Below are 22,134 nucleotides of genomic sequence, written 5' to 3' on the forward strand. Positions count from 1 at the left end.
AATATGTAGATATTATTGACAACATTATAATTAACAGATAACAATACTAAGTGTGCTAGAAAACCAGTGATCAAACATATTCTGATTCAATCTAAACTAAGTTATAGCAAAATGTGCATAAAGCTTCTCTTTTAGATAATAATATAATATAATATAAAAAAAAACATTCAATGCCGAAAATACATTGTATGGGTCAAAATTATCGATTTTTCTTTAAATCAGGATATTAAGTAAAGATAATGTTCCATTAAGTTTTTTTGTAAATGTCCTACCGTAAATATTTTAAAACGTAATTTTTGATTAGTAATATGCATTGCTAAGGACTTTATTTAGACAACTTTTTTTTTTTTTGCACACTCAAATTGCAGATTTTCAAATAGTTGAATCTCAATCAAATATTGTTCTATCCTAACAAAACATACATCAATGGGAATCTTATTTATTCAGCTTTCAGATGATGTATAAATCTCAATATAAAAAAAATACCCTTATGACTGGTTTTGTGGTCCAGGATCACGTATAATATAATATAATATAATATAATATAATATAATATAATATAATATAATATAATATAATATAATATAATATAATATAATATAATATAATATAATATAATATAATATAATATAATATAATAGATTATTATGAAAAAAATTGTAAATTGCGAAACTGACCCACTACCGAAACTCCACATTGCCCCGTGTAATATTTAGCTACTTTCGGGACGAGTCCAGCGTATACACTTGATGGACGTGTGCACTAACCAATGAGCAAAGAGATTGTTCTTGGCTAGCCAATGGGTAAACGAGTACGCTCTAGACAACCCCGCCTCCTTCAGCAGGTTAGATAGCGCAGCAGTGCTTTGAGTAGAACCGCAGTTCTCACGCTGGATACATAGAAAACCCTTCCCGTGAAATCATCAGCGAATATGTAGCTGAAAATCACGCCTGTGATCTAAATAGTGCTGATTATCGAGTGTGAGCTGGATACGTAGGAGTCAGGGCTGCACATCGGATCACTGAAGGGTAAGATGACAAGATATTTATGAGACTTTATGCTCTGGTTGTAGCGTATAGAGCTAAAGCAATACATCCGATGGGTGTTCTGAGTGGGAAAAAAAAATCTTCATAATGGGAGATATATAAGAAGGAGAAAACAATCATATAGATGTGTTATAGATAAATCAGTGAGATTGTAAAGGGATTGTGCAAAGGCTGTGGTCAGGCCTCACATTGCTGTGATTTCAGGACTAGTTAATTGCATTGAATCTCTAACGTTAACTTGGATACATACAGAAAATGTTGAAAATTGGCCTGATAATGATTTATATTAAAACATGAATCTATACAAACAGCTGCAATGTTTATGTTCAACAGGCCTATGGCATTTACATTGAATTTTCAGTGCACAATGCAGTGCTGTTAGCATTACAGGGGTCTTTGTTAAAATAAAAGGCTGTTTTATTAGCTCTAAACTGCAGATATCGCTATTTCATCATTGTCCATGAGATATGATATGATGGTTTTTGATAGTGACATCTGTTTAGATGGGATTTTCCTCACTGGTGTGTGATTTTAAGATCATGTTGATGTATTATGCAACAGTTATCAAGACAACACCAAATAGTTAGGTAATATCTAAATGTTACTTTGTGATCTGATGTGGCATTTTAGAGTGGAATTGGTCTTTATAAATCAGGTACAGTACGTTATGTATTTTCCTTATTTTCACATCGAGCTGTGAGTTACGGTCAAATTCGTGTGAGATTCTCAGCAAACACAGAAGTGTCCATGCAGATCAAGGTGACAAAAGCCTACTGTAAATGGCACATTCCTCAAATAAAGCACATTTTAGGGTCCCATGTGGTTGATCCAATGTAAAATTAATAGTGAAATGTAGAAAATAATATCTTGGAATAGAAAATGTACAAATAGTGTTATTTCTGGTTTTATATTATGAAAAATCACTGTCTTGCTCAGTATTTTTGTGTTGTTTTCCACTACAGTATCTAAACTTAGATACTTTTTAACATGAGAAGCAAATTGACATAAAACATTAATTCTTGAAAGAGTTTATGCCTAAAACGAGACAAAATGAATGCCAGTGGAGTAAGAAAAAAAGTTATTTATTTATTTGTAATTATTTGTCGACATGAACTCACTTAATATAGTTTTTTTTTTTAATAGAAAAAGTTAAGTAATTTAGCATCTAATGTGAATTTATGCTGATATAAGAGTTTTTAGATATTTATATTGAAAAACAAATAAGAAAATTTGTTTTGCAAGAGGCTGGACTCTTATATTCCTTAATTATGAATGCGAAGAAATAAAATGAGTACCTATTTTTATTCTGGTAGATGATAACAGGTTTCATTCCAAAGTCTAAATATTTGACACTAGTTCTACTGTTGATTGTAATCGTCAAGCTCAACCTTTTAACCACATTATCCAAGTTATTATAAAAATAAAGGATAAAACTAATGATTGAAATTATAATTTAGACTAGATATGCAACCCTGTTACCCATTCTGTTATATTTAAAATGCATTCGAAAAAACAAACTTGTAACAAATCTCACTAGGCAGGGTTTTAAACTGAATTTATACATTACAAATGTTGGTAAAAATGTTTTGTAAAAGTGCAAACCATAGAAAATAAGCCATTTGTCACCCTCTTAAAGGTTGTATCAGCGATTTCTAGCCTGAAACATAAAGTGTCAATTTCAGCTGACCTTTCTTCATGATCCGCTCGCTGCCTGCCCCATAAATTGTCTGTGAAAAAACCGCGTCTCTCTGGTCAGCCTAGGGTCCGAGATATGCCAAAAAAACAATCGGCGCTACCAACCTTTCCACAGATAAACAAACAGTGTTCCAACCAATCAGCGTCAGGGGTTTGGTGTTGTGGACTTTCGCTCCGCCTCCCTCACATCCCTGCACCAGTAGGAAAGTCCACAACACCAAACCCCTGACGCTGATTGGTTGGAACACTGTTTGTTTATCTGTGGAAAGGTTGGTAGCGCCGATTGTTTTTTTTGGCCTATCTCGGACCCTAGGCTGACCAGAGAGACGCGTTTTTTCACAGACAATTTATGGGGCAGGCAGCGAGCGGATCGTGAAGAAAGGTCAGCTGAAATTGACACTTTATGTTTTAGGCTAGAAATCGCTGATACAACCTTTAAGTAGCACAGGTATATTTGTAGCAACAGCCAAAAATACATAGTAAGGTCAAAATTATACTTTTTCTGCTTCATGTTCCATGAAGATATTTTGTACATTTCCTACAGTAAATATATCAAAACCTAATTTTTGATTAGTAATATGCATCGCCTAAGAACTTCATTTGGATAACTTTCTCAGTATTTTTTGCACCCTCAGGTTCCAGATTTTTTAAATAGTTGTATCTCAGCCAAATTTTGTCATATCCTAACAACCATACATCTTTGGAAAGCTTATATATTCAGCTTAAAGAAGGTGTTTTAATCTCACTTTTGAAAAATTGACCACATTGTATAGAATGTCGAATAGGGATGTGCTATTCTAAGAAATGGTTTTTGCCTGACAATGATCAAAGCAGTGGAGATTACTTTACTTCACTTGCATTGAAGTCATACAGATCAGAATATCCCATGGACTCGAGCGTGGGCTCTTTTTGTTTTAGAAACCACCCGTAACACCCTAGCAACCACATTGCGACACCCTGTCGATCACCCACAACCTCATAACTTTACACATGCATTTCCATATTTTCTTTGTAATTTCTGACAGCATATGTTTTTTTGGTGTGTTGAGTGCGGTGCATTGCCTTGCAGAAATCTTCACCTCCTGTCAGAATACATGCAGCTTTTTATTGTCTTATTTTAATTTTTCACACACATTTTCATACACACCTGGTTCAGCCAGTGACTCAGCTGTTAATATGGCTTTTTCTGTGGTTTTGTGTTTATCTGGTGGCCCAGGGTAAGGCCTGTATGACTGAGCTTGACATTATCTGAATTACAGGAATGAACAGTCCTAACTACTGTTATTTGATTCTCTACTGTCATCTTATTACAGTAACCCAGTATTCAGCGTCTGGGAGAGGGCCGAGATACAGTAGGCCTGCTTTTTTGCTTTTTTCCATGACCTCACAATTGTGTGTATGAATGTTTTGGGGCCCGGGGCCTGTTGCAGCTGGTGAGTTTCTGTAATTATTGTCACACTGACAGCTCTCTCCACAGCCTCTCATTAAGTTAAAAAAGAGAGGGAGAGAGCTAGAGAGCAAACTCAAATGAATGAGCGAGAGACATTTTGTCCCGGGGTCCCGGATCCCGCTGAGCTGAGGGGCCCGGGATCAAGGAGAAAGGGTTGGGAAAATGGTGAAAGGGGCCATTTATATTTAGCCATTTCCTCCGTGAGGGGAGAGAGTCCCCCCGTGCGCGGGATTCACAGAAGTTGGACGGTGTATCTGCCGTCTGCGGGGACCCGTCTCTTTTCTTCACTCCACCGTCCCCGAACGTGCCTGTGGAAGCACAGCGGTCTCATTCAGTCCTCGCGACCCCCCGCTTTCAGAGCAGCACCTGCTGTTCGGGCGCCTGCAGTGACGTGGCATTGATTTGCCGCACGCGTCTGTCTTTCGCGGCTTTTGTCAGTGCAGCCGGCCAAAAGCTACTGCAGTATTACGTTTCTGGGTCTTTAAGTTCGCTGAGACTGTGCTTGGCCTGAAATATGGTTTTACTGCGATTTGTTATTTTCTATACAGAACATTTGCTTTTTGAATACTAATATTTTGATATATTTTTAAAGGGGTCCTATTATGCTCTTTTACAAAGTCTTTATTTTGTTTTGGGGGTGCACTAGAACATGCTCTCATGCTTGGTGGTTCAAAAAATGCACTATTTTTCACATAATTTACATTATTGCGATAGCTTTCTCCCCAGGCTGGCACGAATGGCTCGATTAGTTCCATGTTTGATGAAGGCCCGCCTTCCGAAAAATTAAAAGTGTTGTGATTGGTTAGCAGTCCCGCTGCATTGCGATTGGCGAACAGCTTAGACGTAGGTTCAGTCCTGCCACGCCCCTTCCCAAAGTACAACTGCGCAAGCTAGATTAAAGTGATTCTTACAATTTAAAAATGGATATTTTTGCTACAGGAGGCTTTTATTCACCTCCCTGGAGCCATCTGAGGCACTTTTTATTATGGATCGATGCACTTTATTGGACTTGTTTTGGACTGATGGTTGAAGCTATCTACACTGTATGATGAATAAATCTCTTACCACACACTGCACACTAGGGATGGCTCGATTACATAATTTTGACTTCGGTACAATACTAGGATCTAATACCTTGGTATCGATACCAAATCGATACCATAGGTAAAAAAAAAAAAAAAAAGGAGACAGGCAAATATAGGTGAATTGAAAACTCTATGAGCAACTGTGCAAAGAAATTTTTACAAAAAAATAATAAAAACTACAATTTTGATTTTAGAAGAAACAAAACTGAAGAGATCTAATTAAAATAAAGTAATCTCTTAATATATGTGACCCTGGACCATAAAAACAGTCTTAAGTCACTGGGGTATATTTGTAGCAATAGCCAAAAATACATTGTATGGGTCAAAATTATTGATTTTTTTTATGCCAAAAATCATTAGGAAATTAAGTAAAGATCATGTTCCATGAAGATTTTTTGTAAAATTCCTACTGTAAATATATCAAAATGTATTTTTTTTTTATTAGTAATATACATTGTTACGAACTTAATTTGGACGACTTTAAAGGTGATTTTCTCAGTATTTTGATTTTTTTTGCACCCTCAGATTCCAGATTTCCAAATAGATGTATCTCGGCCAAATATTGTCCTATCCTAACAAACCATACATCAATAGAAAGCTTATTTATTCAGCTTTCATATGATTTATACACCTCAGTTTTGTAAAATGTAAGCTTATGACTGGTTTTGTGGTCCAGGGTCACATAGAAAATGTGAATGCAACCAGAATGCAACAACAACAAAAAACCCAACAGAGTAGAGGATACAGGTTGGATTGTGATTTTGGGACTGAATAAAATGGGTTCACATATACATATCTTTTCAGTAATTTTTTTGCTAGCTCCTTTGACCGCTGCAGAGCGCGTTTCATCTGTGTGATCCATTGCCGTTTGTCTGTTATCACGCTTGCCGGTTTTACGCCAGTTTGCGGAACACTGCTGCATAGTGGTGAAAATCGGAACAGCGGATGAAATACCGAACTGAGCAAACTTTTGATATTGTACCGTTTAAAAAAAATAAATACCGGTATTTTCACAGTACCGGTATACCGCACATCCCTACTGCACACTTCTACAGCCTTTGCTCCGGTGTTGCAACCGATGATAGTGTTTACATCATCCACGGCTCCGCATTTGTTTCGACCCTCTATACCGCACACGTCAACGGCGTGGCTCTGATATGGTGCCCGGAGCAGGTTGCGGCCACTTGTGTCAATGCTTGTTTCCACCCAGCATATATTTGTCAAATTAAAAATTGCATTAAAAAAGAATAAAAAAGCATGTCTACTTAATTGGAATATGAAACATTAACAACAATCTATTTTAAAAAAATTAAGTTTTTAAAGGCCATATGAAATTTTTTTTAAAGTGCAGGTTTTTAACCTGTCCTAATATTGTGTTTGAGTCCCCTACAGCAGGTTTAAAGTCATCTAAAGCCAGAAAACATTGTTATTTTCTCATAATATGCATTTATTAGGGCTGCAACTAACGATTATTTTAATAATCGATTAATCTGTCGATTATTTTTTCGATTAATTGATGAATCGGATAAAAAAAAAAACAAGGGATTTACAACCCTTTATTCAAAAACAGAACTAAAATCTTTAGAAAGTGCACGAACATGTTGCTCCTTGAACTGTTATAATAATAATAATAATAAAATAAAAATGGACTAACACAAAAAACATACACATGTATGCTTTACATCTGCCAAATATATAGACTAAATAAACTAAAATTACTATCCGTAAAGACAGCGGCTTGCTGTGGTGTACATGCTGCATTTCCCATCAAGAAGCCTCTCAAATTAAATTCCTCAGTGCGCATTAAAAAAGTCATGTGACTTTGCACGCTGGAACGGGATAACTTGACTAACTTTCTGCTACATTCATTCTGCCATGGCGGTGTTTAGTGTCCTGCCATCAGTAGCGACCAGCTGGAAGAGTTCCGCATTCAAATGCACGCAAAACTGGCCTCAAAGCCCCAGCAAAAGTAATTACCATGAATGTGTCAAGGCAAAAATTAAGAAAATATTCGAATTACTTATTAATAAACTAGTATTTTCTGATTCAGTGTTGCAAAGATGAAATTGACGATCCTGCCATCTGCTCATTAAGGCCTAATGCATCTTTATGGATTAGCTAATGAAAGAGTTTTGTTTTCGATTTTAATTATTTCGTTTTATAGTAAAATAATAATTTAAAGCTTTCTATAGATATTGTGTTTGTGAGGCAATTACCTGGGTTTCGGTTAATTATTGTGAAGCGCTCCTGTTTAAACCAAAGATATCAAGCGTATTCTGTTTGTTTTCTTTAAGAGCACATTTTGTTGATACTGTTAGTACACACAAACGAAGGTAGACCCTTTACAGTTCCGGCCCGGGTGGTAAATTACTCTTACCTTTATGAGCAAAAAAGAAATTCCACATTGCACTGGCGTCTCCATGCGCTACAAAGCGCGCTTCTCTCCGCACAAACTTTGGATTTATATTGATTGAATGATTAAACTAATATTGTGATATGTTTTAAGTTTTTTATATCAATGGATTTTAATTTTAATCGCGATGAATTAAGCAGGCTTTTGATCTGTCTGCCGATGTTTGCTAGGTATAACTTTAAAAAACAAGAACTTGAATTTAACAAACAAAAAGTGTTCCAAATATATCTCTAAATTAACTTTATAAACTAAAGGAACGAAAATAAATGTAATCACTTTGCTATTAAAATCAGCAGCTGTGTAATGAGGAAGAGAAAGAGAAAAAAAGACAGTCGGACTGGAAAGTCAGTCGGCCAAAAATTGATGAGCTGTCGGACATTTTTACAAGGAATGTTTGTTTAATAACCTATATAATATTCTTAGGCTACTTTCTTAATTAAATATATTATTTCTTTGATTTATTTTAGCGTTTTTAGGCTACTTGTTCGCTGACTGAAGTGTAGGCTATATATAAAAAACAACGTGACACCGTCACAGCCCTATTCAAAACTGAGACGATTTCACCTCAGCAGAGCTCCTCTTTCTCCTTACGGTTGTGGTATGTTTTCGACACATTATACAGACAGACAGTGTTACAAAAACTATAGAAGTAGTTTTCTCCATCTCCACTATCCAACGACCCGTACACCAGCTGTTTTGCGATCGAGCATTGGCAGCATTGGCTGCCAAAGTAGGCTTAAATATCAAACATGTTTGATATAAATCGGGGCAGCATATATGTATAATGTAGAAACGGTGCTTTATGCTCAAATGTTCCAGTTTTGCGCATAAGTTAAATTCGCATTTTTGGATGGAAACACAGCTTATGAGGTGCCGAACTCTGCTGGCATCAGAGCGGGAGAGAGACCGAATGTGTCCACTCCGCTCTGCGCCCAATTTTTTTTAAATATATATAATAACAACCAATTGTCTCTGCGTCGCGCGACACAACGAATCGATTATGAAATTCGTTGCCAACGCTTTTAGTAATCGATTTTTATCGATTTTATCGATTCGTTGTTGCAGCCCTAGCATTTATACATAGTCGTTTTCAATGATTTCAAAACGGTTCGTTCAGAGCAGCTTTGAGCGTAATGTCTGTAAACCCCTCTCTTCCATAAGCCTACTCTGCTCTCATTGGTCATCTGGCCAAGTCTGTTGTGATTGGCCCAGAGAGGAGTACTTAAGCAAGTTAGTGAGTGCTACCATCTGTGTTGCCAAGTCCGTGGTTGTTTTTGATGGCCGTGGGTTGAAGCAACCCCAATAACATCATATTTAGCCCCTGAAATGCGAATTTACCAGGGGAACCCCGACAAAAGGTGTGTATTTTACACCCCAGAAAACGATTTTTAACTGGGACCCCTTGCAACGCAATTGGGCTAGTTTTGAGTAGCAATTGGGAACTTCATTGGCAACCCTGATTAGGGCTGTGTATTGGCAAGGGCCTCACGATACATGGGCCACGATACAATATATCACGACACAATAAATATTGTGATATATTGTAATAGTTTGTATTAGTATGCATGTCACATTGACAACTTGATAAAGTCGGCAGACGAATTAAAATTCCAATTCCAATTTATTTTCCATCCATTCCAATTCATTAAAACTGCACAGTTTGATTGAACAGAGTAGCCAACGTTACTTTTTCCAACACTTTAGCCTACTTTGTGTAATAACGAAAACATTTATGTCAGTGAAAAAATAAGTCCAAAACTCTCTATTTTAACATTTTGAACAATAGGGCTCAACAATCTTTTTTCTTTCTTTTTTTATTTTTATTTAGAAATTCTTGTGTTTTAATTTTTCTGATAATCAAATGAAAGCATAACCATTAATTTATTTTTAATCAAATGAAAAATAAACCCTTTTGATTTTTGGCAAACAAACAGAGGTTTACTGTTAAAATCAATACATGGAAGAAAAATTGAATTCAGTTTAAAAAATAATTGTAGTTTTTTTCTACAATTAAGTGGTTAATCTTGTTGTAATATTTATTTTTTATCATATATATTGTTTTATGTAAATTATTTAAATAGGAATATATAAACACTCACATTATACTGTATAAAAGTAATACAAGACTAATATTGTTCTGTTACATGTTAAACCGTACTTTTATTTTGACAGGTTGCTGTGACGTTTCTGTGTGTACAGTATGATATGATGCTTTCTCAAATGGAATGGTAAAAGTGAAACTCACAGCAGCTTTGGCGATTGAGTTTATCTGTTCATGTGAGATGCAAAGGCCAAAAATAAGCGGGAGCATCACGTGTGCTTCAGTATGCGTGTAGGAAAAAAAAAAAACGCGTCTCCCCCATTCATACATACAGAGGCAACCGGAACATACAGGATTCATATTGAAACGTTCTTTTTGCATTTCAGTTTTGACAGACACTAGTCCATATCGCGATTTGAATTAAGTGACAGACCAACTCTTGATTTATTAATCCAAAAATCGACGATTCGGTGGCATTCCGCGCTATAGTAAATTCGGTCTTTATGAATGGAGTCCGCGATCACGTCTGTGTTTTCGCGGAGGAGACATTGTCAATGCGCGACCATGTAGAGACAGAAATGACCTGCCTTCGTGTAAATAAGATAAATAACACAAGGCAATTTAGTTTGTTTAATAAAAGAACTATGTATAGACCTGTTCTATAGAAAAGATAACCTTAAATGACTTCTATTGTGATCTGGCGTTATATCGAAAATAAAATGAACTTGACATTCAAGGGGATGGGGGGTGCCGCCCCCCTAAGATAATGGTAGAAACACTGGATTTGCAAAGTTTACAAATGGCATTTTTTGTCTAATTCAGTTCTCCCTGGTAAAGTGTTAAAACCAAAGTGCAGCCACACGTCAGCTCTAAAAGCTGGAGGCGCTTTTATATTTTCCGCCATGCTCACTCTTGCTTACTTCTGATACGCACTGCTTAGAGTTTTGTTCATAGCGAGTTAGCGACATCTACTGGAGCGGAGGAGGAGGTCGTTTGGCACAACTTGGATCGATACTTGAGGTTGGACTATCGATACACTATTGTAAAAGAAATTATCGCGATAGATGTATCGATATTTTTGCACAGCCCTAACCCTGATGCACCTTTACATAAAACAACAATATAGCCTAGAGCTCCAATCTGTTCTTAAAATAATGACAGAAAAACATTTTGTTAAACACTTATGTAAGCGAATCGTGCCCCACAGCTAAATTTTAGCTGCTAAACTGTAAACACATAACAAAACAATAATGGTGGATATGTTAGCCGTGGTTTACCTGGAAACCTAAAGCTGCACTAGGTATACATTACATCTTAGCACAAAAAAAGGGCATTTTCGGTTTTCGGCCGAAAGACTTTTATCACCGAAACAACACGGCCGAAACAGTATGTTGACGCGAACAGAAACAGTATCACTGAAGCAACACGTCCTACGGATAGCGATTTGCAAAACATGTAATGCCGAAATTTCAAGAGGGGGTGTGTCTGCAGTCGTGCGTGCAGCCAGTGATCAGAGCAGAGATCGAGACAGATGTAGCTTTCAGTGAGTGAAAAACAATGGCTTTACGTTGGTGTTACGTCACAATATTTTAAAGATATGTCTTTTCTATATACTGTATTTTTATAAATATTTATGTTTTAAACCAATGGATATCACACAAGCAACGTGAAAACTGCGCAATATGTGAAAGTGAAAGTAAAAACTGACAGTGCATCTGACATGCATTCTCTCAGAGACAATAAGAGACGATTATACTTTATATGCTGATATTAATTTAGTGCCCTAATATTTTTCTTGTGCCCTGAACATGGTGGGAAAATTTTTTAAAGAAACGTATTTTGTGTAAGGGTTGTTTTTTTTGAAAGACTTAAATAAAGCTCTTAATTTTCATTGATGACTGCAGTGTTATTATGGGTTAAGAAAGTCTCAATTATGATTTCAGGTGGTCTTAAATGTGGGGACTGAAAGACAAGAATTGCGATGAAACTTCAAAAGGCTATTCATTGAATAAATATGAGCGCTGCACGTTTCAAAGTCATTTGCTGCGCTGCTTTGTGTATCATTCTGACAGCGCCTCCTGCTGGAAGACAAACACGTAGAGTTATAAATGTGAACTGATGGATCCACGAGATAATGTGTTATAAAAATGTAAACAATTTAAACAAAGGCTGTAAAATATATGTATATGTTATTTAAGTAATATAATATTTGATTGATAATAATTGTTTAAATTAATATAACTGATTTATTCTTTGAAACTAATATTAATTTATGCAATTGCAATGCCTTGATTTTAGTAAGATTAGTACACAGTCACAGCCATAAATGCAATGGTACTAATAATTGCCATAATTCTTTTGGTGTTTCGGTTTTCGGTTTTCGGCTTTGGATTCCTCTTTTTCGGTTTTCGATTTCAGCCAAGAATTTTCATTTCGGTGCATCCCTAGTTTTGAGCACTCACTTGAAAATGCACACATTACAGGTTGTGGTTCGGAGACGCTTGTTAGTCCAAATAAATAAAATTAGAAGCCAAAAAAGATAAAAGCCAAGATTAGAGAAGCAGTCCTAACGATAGCTACGTTACAAAGTGCAAAAAAAGATATTTTTTTTGAAAACCCATATGACCTGTTTTTTAAATTGTAAAATTTTCCTCAAATTCTGTGTTATCCATTTTGATTCAGCCGGTTTCCATTTTAATGGTTTGATTAAATATTAATAATCACATAGCATGCCCTAATCAACTGAATTCATCTTCAAACTCTAGCTACGTTTACACTCGTGCGTTTTCATTTTAAAACGCACAACTTTTGCTACGGTTATGCCTGTCGTTTACACTACTCTGGCGTTTTTCGACTAAGACTTGAAAACGGTGCAGACCCCATTTTAGGTTGCATTTCAGTGTAAACAGACCAAAACTGAGACTTTTGAATTTTGGATTTAATAATTTTCTGCAGTAAATTCCATTTTTTATGACTGGTTTCTGCGATTCCATCTGCATTTTCCACATTGCAGAAATCATAGGGCCCTAAATTGGTGAAATGCATCAATTCATAACCCATGTTTCATTTTGAGCAATGCATTTTTGGCAAACAGCTGCCGTCTTTGGTCTGATTTACAGCAACTACTGTCATTGCAAAGCAACATTATGAAGAGAATCTTGCTTGACATGTTTATATAATTAACAGCCCAAATAATGCATTAGTTTAATGGCACAGCCATTTGAAGGTAACACTGTCATCCCCTGAGATTTAGTACAGTTGCAGTAACACAAGAGCATGTGTTAAGATTGTACAACAATGGCACTGCAGGCTTGTATTGCATTGGCCATTATGTATCTTTACTTGTATTTCTAGCCTTATATAACATGAAAACAAGTGTAAGACATTAAAAAGGTGGAAGTGTGGTATATCAGGAAACTGCTGCAATACTCAGATCTGTTCTCATTTACCCAACACGTGTTTCTGTTCTCTGTTTCACAGTAATGCTGTTTGCTTGAGTAAGTCCATATAGTTAAACCTACTCAAGCAAACACAACAAGGCCACAAGGAAGAAAGGTGTATGTGTAGCCACTTTTATATCCCAAAAATTAAATAAAAACGAGCAAATTGACACCTTTTTGGTTGTATGAAAATCACATTAGATTTTACAAATGTACATTTGCTACTTTTAAAGTGCATTTTATATATACATTTTTGTAATTCTTATGTTACCCTTATTTCAGATCCAAATGTAAAATTTGAAACTATGAAAATCCATTCATTTTCATTCATTCATTCATTCATTCGTCTATTGATTTTTTCCAAAAATGTCACCACAGAATGTATATAAATTTGAAACTGCAAATGATATGAAAGGGAAACTCCATCGAAACTGTTGAGTTTTGAGACCTATGGTTTTAACAGACAATTTTTAGAACATTTGATTACTTTTTCATTAGTCATATTATGTTTTAAAGAAGAAATAAAGGAGAAGAAAGTGGTAATAGAAAATGCATTTATGGTTATCATGCAATTTTCAGTTCTGTATTCAGAGACTGATTTGGTAAGCGTCTGATAGTTTATTATGGTTTGTTTTAAACCATGATAGAGGGGACCGTTGTGGCATTTCCTCTGTGTATTTCAATGTTTCATGGCCTTATAGGGTCTGAAAATCAGTCATGAATCTCGCATTCACCTTGTTAGATGACTTGAAGATGGGATGAAATCAAAACCGGCCCTATTTACTTTCGTAACACGTTCCTGGACTTATTACACTCTATTTGCGTTATTCCAAAGAACAACAAAAGTTTGTTTTTCGTAATCTTTCATCAGAATGTAGTAACCTCAACTAGGTCAATTCCTAATAGCTAAAATTAAAATCTGCTAAACATTTTTGTCTTCATTTTAATTGAAAATACGTCTCACTTACACTTTTGTTTTATGTTGATATTCAAGTTGTGTGTGTGTGTGTGTGTGTGATTTATAGGGTTTGCACTTGAAATGGTGCACCACCTGTGTGTTTGAGCGGGAGAAACTGATATATTTAAGCATTTGACCTTGATCTGTAAAATAGGCCAAGAGAAAAACAGGTGTTCGGTGTGTGAAATGACTGTTTTCCACTTAACCTGTTCACAGGCCTTCTTAGGGCTGGGCGATTCGGCCTAAAATCAAAATCTCGATTAATTGAGCATTTTAACCCGATTACGATTAATGAACGATTATTTTATTCATTAATAAAATTATATTTAATTATATTTAAATAATATAATTTTTTTTGCCCTCATAGTTCACTGACAAGTTTTGTACAGTAAATATGCTCACATATTACAAGTGAGAGATTTTTGAACGAAGGGTGCACGCGCTATCTATGATCTACTATCTGTGATTATTTATTGAACATCAGTGTTGGACAACTGAAATTAAAGCACACATTGCTGAAAACGAAAAGTCACATTTTTCTTAAATTAGTGAAAATAAATAACTTGCACTTTTGGAAACAAAATAAATTATTTATAAAATAATAATAAATATTAAAAGTAGAAAATAAGCAGTATCTCTTCTGAATAAAATTACTCTTGTATATCCTGTAAATACTTTTTACCATATAAATACTGCTTAAGCTCTCCTTCGACATGTCGGCGGAATAACGTAACGCAGTAGTGTTTTTAAAGGGAAAGTAATTGAAATAATTGACCTGGAAAAATTTGATCGATTATAGGTTCTGAATGTCGATTTCGATTACTTTTCGATTAATCGCCCAGCCCTAGGCCTTCTCCGCTGCAGGATTTAGTGCACTAATGTGTTTGTTTGCCATTGTGGTGGGTCTCATGGGATTGCTATCTGGTAGAAATACAATAGAAGATAAAGCCACTGTATCCACTTCGCCTTTTGAAAGCGTTGGCTTTCCGGACATGATATCTGTGTGGCTTACAAATCAGCAGATATTTTGATTGCAGCAGTCAATTCATCCTTAGGATGGGGTTGAGAAGAGACTATTGCCTTTCATCGTCTATTCAATGTATTAGTCAGTAGTTAAAATAAAATTGATATTAAACTGCCCTTGTCCATGCTAAACATGAACGTCATGCCAAGCTGCTGGCTTGCATGCAAACGTAGTAAATGAGAACAACCGGGTCCTTTTTTCGCTTCATGCTTACATTTGAGTCAACCGAAAGTCTGTGTTTGGTTCATTTGGAGACACAGTTTGCAGTTTCGCACACACTATCAAACCCCAGGGCTCTACAGTGTGACCATTTCAATCGCATTTGCGACTGAAAACTACTGCGTGCGAGTCGACTGTAAAAAAAATATTTAGGAGCACCATGTGCGACTGACCCCATCAGGGGAGCTTCAAAGGTTTCTATGTGTTTTTGCAACGTTGAGTAATGGTGCGTTCACACCGGACGCGAATGAAGCGGCAAGCGCGAGTGATTTACATGTTAAGTCAATGCAAAGACGTGAATAGCCATCCTGCGGCTCGAAACGCGCAAATGAGGCAGCGCGGTGCGCATTGAACGTTTCAAGCGATTGCCGCGCCATTCACGCGAAACGCGCAAGTTCAAAAATCTGAACTTTGACGAAAATCCGCGCTGCGTTAACCAATCAGGAGCTTGCTCTAGTAGTGACGGAGGCAGAAATCCGAGAATCCGAAACAACAATGGAGGACAAAATCACCGTTGCTGTCTGTGGTTACTCGGAGCTGTACGATACATCTTTGGACTTTTGTAGAAACAGGAATAAAAAGGATCTTGGTAGGAAGAAAGTGAGTGAATGAGGTCGGACAATCTGGTAAGTTTTAAAAAACGCTCTTTACTCAATTTGACCTACATATACATACATATTGAGACTACAAGCAAGCTAAAGCTGGCAAATTGAGCTCATTCACCTATTTTACAACTACTTTCCCGCTGACGAGTGGCAGAAGCCCCTCCCATGACGCGAATTCGCGTCTGTTGTGAAGAAAATGTCACGCGCGAATGACGCGAGTAAACTCCAATGTTCAAGCGTTCAACTACGCGCGAATAGCGCGTTTTTTCCGCGCAAGTCGCGTCCGGTGTGAACGCACCATAAGACATGAACATCTTGGATGACAATGGGGTGAGTACATTATTTGTAAATTTTTGTTCTGAAAGTGAACTACTCCTTTAAGTTACTTACATTGTCTGTCTATAACACTATAGCCTGATTCTCGCCGTCACTTTTGGCCTGAAACAAGTTGCAACTGAGCCGCTGCGCTTCTCCATTCAAACACAGCGTTGCTTCCTTTATGAATGAACATGCGTTTTTAAACAAATCCAGTGAGTCAATGATTCAATTTCCCATTCATAAAGATAGTCACTTGTTTTATTCCTATATGAATCAGCCGTTCGAACGAATCAATTGAATGATATAATTTAGCAATTAAATCAGTGACTTGCCGCCACCTACTGGCAAATTTAGTTTCATATTTAAAGTATCTTTTCAGTTATTCAAATCATTTAATATTTCTGTATTCAAAGTGTTATATTAAAAACATTATTCTCAACATGAATTTATGAATTTGATTGCACTCATGCAACCTCTGAGCCTTATTAAACACATGAAAATACACCTACAAGCCACTTTTGTGTTCTTCTGTGCCACCTCTTTAGTACCAATACATTTTGTTAATACTGATTTCATTTGACTTATTCTACTTGTTCTTAATTAGACATTTTAAAAAGCTTAAAAAATGTAATAAAAACAAAACATTGACATAAAAGATGACATACTTTTAATAAAGTTACCAAAAATGCCATTACAAAAGTAAAAATAAAATTCCCCTGTAAATCACTTCTCCGAAAAAGAAAAGTAAGCGAAGAGCCCTGCAAACATGCACATGCAAACTAAATCTCGGCTAAAGGCCGGTTCTTGGCTGATTTGACCTACAAAATGGACCAGGCCTCATGTCAATAAGCAAAAATCTGGCTCTGCAGGAAAGCAGGAACGTTTTTTATGCACTAAATAGGTTCTGTGGTTAAACAGCTATAGGGTTAATTCATTTTATTGCGCCTTGTGGGAAAACGGGTGGTTAAATTATGATCATGCTGTTACCACATGGTATAATGCATTTGGTCTAATTCTTCTCTAATGCCAAGGGGCCTTACAAATGACTGCAGATTTACATGTAATAACTGCCAAGACTTTATTTTGACTTGTCATTTATTAGTGCTTTTATTGGCGATTGACTCTTGGATATAAATTACGCTACTAGTTTTTACAATTTTGTGAAGAAAATATGTGGTTGTTTTCTTTTTTAACTCTTGTGTATTGTGCGGTTTCTGTTTAGGATTTAGAATTTTTATTACAAAATCATCAGTGCAATTGCTTAAAAATGTAATATGCACATCTGGTCTCAAGAAGACGCATGATTTGAGGCATCATTCATGTCTGTAGCACAAATGGCGCGGGACGAGTTACACGCTAAAGTTTAATACTTAAGGTTTGGGGTTTGTTGAAATATGAATTGCAATAACTATTCGAAGACACTGGATGTCTGTTAACACGATCATGAGTGGTTTTATTATGGAAAATGTCAAAGGAAGCCCTGAGGGAGTTTTCAGGCCAAAGATATTAAGGTCCTTTTGTGAATAGAGCCATTTCCTTGTATGCCTATTGCTCTAGTCTGTCTCAAGCCCTATATAAGGCCTACTAAACTGAATTTGTGTCTTCCACAGGCACGTTTAACACACTTACGTAAGCGGCGCTTATTCCCCGTATTCTGCCTGAATCAACAAGCCTTGATTTCTCCTCTAAACCTCACGTCAATATTAGCACCACATAAATGACTATTGGATGATCGTGTTTTGTGTGTTCAGCTGCTCCGATATTATATGGCCTTCCTCATTGACAGGGGGCATGGGGTATCTGAACCTTGGCCTAGATAAAACACACAGAGGTTTTCTTCAACATGATGAATTGCTTTTAAACTTGAGCTTTTCTGAGGCTGTGCAAGTTGGAGAATAGGATATGTGATTATGGGATAGTTTCAGGAAATATTTACAGTATTGACATGATATTTACTTATTTACTGTTACTTACTTCATATGAATTGAACATATAGCAGTCTTAAAGGTGTAGTTCACCCAAAAATGAAGATTCTGTCATTAATTACTTGCCCTCATGTCGTTCCATAAGACCTTTTTTCATCTTCGGAACACAAATTAAGATATTTTTGAAGAAACATGAGACCTTTCTGACACTGCATAGACAGCAGCACAACTACCATGTTCAGGGCCCAGAAAGGTAGTAAGGACCTTGTTAAAATAGTCCATGTGACATCAGTGGTTCAACAGTAATGTTGTGAAGCTAATGTGGTGGAGACTGATATGGACGAGACGAAATTGTTGAGTAACGTTGTTATTTTTGTTATGAATGAAGGTCTTACTGGTTTGGAACAACATGAGGGTGAGTAATTAGTGATAGAATTTTCTAATTTTTGGGTGAACTATCACTTTAAGAGATGCAGCAGCAAACATCTTTTATTCCAAACCATTCAAGGGGGTAAAATGTACACCAGTGTTGTTTTCGTCAACGATGACGATGACGAAATCATTTCGTTGACGCCACTTTTTTTCATGACGATAACGAGACGATGACGAGATAAAAATGGCTCGTTGGTGACTAAAACATGACGAGACGTGTGTGAGTTTTCGTGACGAGAATAGACGAAAATGTTAGTGGGTGGTCCGTCAGACGTTTAAAATGCATGACATTTCCGCTTATTGTGCATGCCAATTAAAACTTAAAAAGTATCTGCCGCTATGGCAAGCCGTTTTAGCATTAAATACTCTTTGCTATACTAGTATGGCAAGCCGTTTTAGCATTCCATCCTTGTTTGTCTTTTATGTTCTAAAACATTCCTTCATTATTGTAATTATTGGTGAAAATAGTCGATCCGGAAGCTCACATTGTGTTGAACTATAGATCTGCTATTTTCAGAACTTATAAGTGACACTACCCAACAGCAAAATACTTACTGACCTACATTAATTTGTTAAAAGACTATTTTTTTTTTCTATTTTTTTGACTAAAACTAGACTAAAACCTTTTTGACTTTTCGTCGACTAAAATTGGACTAAAACTATCACATATAGAAGTGACTAAAATTGGACTAAAACTAAGAAGCATTTTAGTCCATAAGACTAAGACTAAATCTAAGATGGTTGTCAAAAACAACACTGATGTACACAGCTCTTTTGTGTTTATAATAATCGAAGGGTCCTACGAATTCCGTTTTATTTTTTTTCCAAATTAGTTTAAATTTTTCTGGACTCATTTTTTTCCCATTTTAAATTTTTCTAGACTCTGTTTTAATGGTTACATTTACTTTTATTAATCAAAAACCACGTCAGACTCATTAAAATCATGAAACGTACACAATTTAACAGCAATTTATTTAAAGTAAAAAAAAAAATCTAAAAATTCAGTTTTATTTTTTTTTACCAGATTCTGTGATTGATTTCCATTAATTTTTCTGGATTACATTTTAATGGTTTCATTAAATTTTAATAATCAAAAGTAGGGATGCACCGAAACGAACATCCTTGGCTGAAGCTGAAGCCAAACAGAATTACACACTGATTTATAGGGATGTAACGGAATCAAAACTTCACGGTACGGTAATACCTTGGTATGAATGTCACGGTACGGTATTTATTGAATCATTTACAGGAAAAACAAAACTAATGAAGAGACTCGAAAAAAGTGCCAGAAGTGTTTATTAAACAGTTTACATGAACACTGAACATATCAATGGCATACAAATTAGCCATCTATCTGTAAACTTTGAAACAGAAACTTAAATATTTCAATTTTAGTAACAAAAAAATATTAAAGCATGTAAAAAACAGTCAAATCAGTTTAGCTGAATGAGTTGTCTGCTTGAAATAAAACTTTTTTTCTTACCCCATTGGCAGATTATTTAGCTTGTTTTAAACAACTAAAACTAAAACTAAAAACAAGAAAATAATTTTTACTTGTCTAGAAAATCCTTCTTGATTTAAGAATTTTTAGATATTTTGGCTGGAAACAAGACAAAATTCTAAGTAAGAAAAGCATTTTTTTTTTGCAGTGCAGTAGGCTCTCATGCCTTTCTTTCGCATTAAATCTTTATTAAAAACAATCCTTTAAAGAACTTTTCTACCTGGACAAGTGCATCTATTATGTTGCCTAGTTTAGCCTCTTTAAAACGGCACCTTTCCTTATTTTAAACCTAGCCAAAAAACCACGTGTTGACTGTGAAATTTATATGCATTTATGGTACATTCCGTGTCAATCCATGTTAATTTTTACAGCGAACAACGTACTGTAACATTAATTCAGCGCATACAGCGCAGCCAAAAATAGACTCGGTGCCGAAACGATCGCGTGCAGTGTGAACGCTCCAATCCGTTAACATGGGTGCTGAAAAGAATACGTGACGCATACGCACTTCAGACGGAGCAGGTTCGACCATTTCTATCTCTTTTCCTTGCTGCTACAGCCTGTAGCGACAACAGACCGCAAAGGATGATGGCCACGCCTGGGCTGATGGGAAATGTAGTTCCCGCTACCTCCCGTTCGCTCCATTCGCCTGAGCAAACTTTTCTCAGAAGACCTATTGTTTTATCGAGTCATGCGACCACGGTAGTATCGAAAAAATGTGTTATTGCGGAATGACGGTATTTACAATACCGTTACATCCCTACTGATTTACCAATTACCAAACATGGTTTTTCGTGTTTATCTCCCATGTGTTTTGCCAATTTTTTGAACATTGCAAAAAATTAAATAGTTAATATTTGCTTTTTGCAGTTTTTGTCTTGCTTTTCAAAGAACAAATCAATTACAATACAACAATTTAAAATATTTATTTAACACTGAACATTTTTAACATTCTAGTAGACATTATAGCCTACCTACTAAGCACAATTTAACTTAAAATTAATAAGTTAGTCAAATAATATTCTTTGGCCATTTTTAAGACCCCCTGCTTGAATCAGGCATGTGCCTTTATTGTACAAATAAATGCAGCCTTGCTGAGCAAAGGAGAATGTTATAACAAATGTATTAATAGAGCTGTTGTCATTATTTTTGTCTTTTAAATTTTATTTTACAGAACAACAATAAAATTAAAATCATAACATTTATGAAGGTTTACTGTTATTTTGGCTGAAACCCACTAGAAGACCTCAGTACTACTTTTGCTGGCAGCAGCAGATTTATGAATGATTCTCATCACACAGATTTCCCTCGCACTTTGGACTTTGAACCCTGGCTAACGAGCTTGTGCAGCGATGTCAGAATAAATACAATTAGTGCATGTATTAGACAACATAACATAACGTTTTATAGTTTATTGACTAATGGTTTAAGACCATTTCACGGTTTCAGTCATCAGACAGTAACCAGCAACAACCAGCCCTTTCTCGTCTCATGGAAGACATGCGATGTGATACTAAACAGTCTCACTGTCGGTGCTTGTAATGATTTTTGCGTCTTTCTCAGACAGTTTTAAATGCTTTCACACTGCAGACATGTTTGCTGCATTAGTGCGCGCCTCTATATAATTTATTCGGCCTTTTTCGCTTATTCGGCTGAACGCCGAAAGAGCTTTTTTTTGCTATTTTCGGCCAAATAATTAAGGTTGCCAAACATTCGGTGCATCCCTAAAATGTATATCTCTGGTAGAGTACTGTAAGTCTTCACTGTGTGATTGCATGTAGGTCCTGTAGCACTACGTCATTCAAACTCTTCTGGTTTAGGTGCTCCTCTGCTGCTAGTCCGTCAGTGTGTGATGTGTCAGAGGAAGTGAGGCAGCGCTGGAGGGGCAAAACACACAGATTGCATTCCAGCAGGCACCAGAGCCTGTGATTTGAGCTCCCTGTCAGAGGCATTATGTTACAGCGTCTAGGAGCTTGCGCTGG

At 36.2% G+C, this 22,134-nt stretch overlaps 1 protein-coding gene across 1 annotated transcript in view; it reads left to right on the plus strand.

Annotated features, from left to right (window-relative positions):
• The first annotated feature begins 882 nt into the window (after positions 1–882).
• Positions 883–22,134, plus strand: part of nck1b (NCK adaptor protein 1b) — a 64,191-nt gene continuing 42,939 nt past the window's right edge. The window contains exon 1 of the mRNA XM_073830400.1: positions 883–1,028. The gene's annotated coding sequence lies outside the window, so the exon portion shown is untranslated. The remainder of the gene's footprint in view (positions 1,029–22,134) is intronic.

The sequence above is a fragment of the Garra rufa genome, chromosome 24 (genome assembly GCF_049309525.1).
Source record: "Garra rufa chromosome 24, GarRuf1.0, whole genome shotgun sequence".
Lineage (NCBI taxonomy): Eukaryota > Metazoa > Chordata > Actinopteri > Cypriniformes > Cyprinidae > Garra > Garra rufa.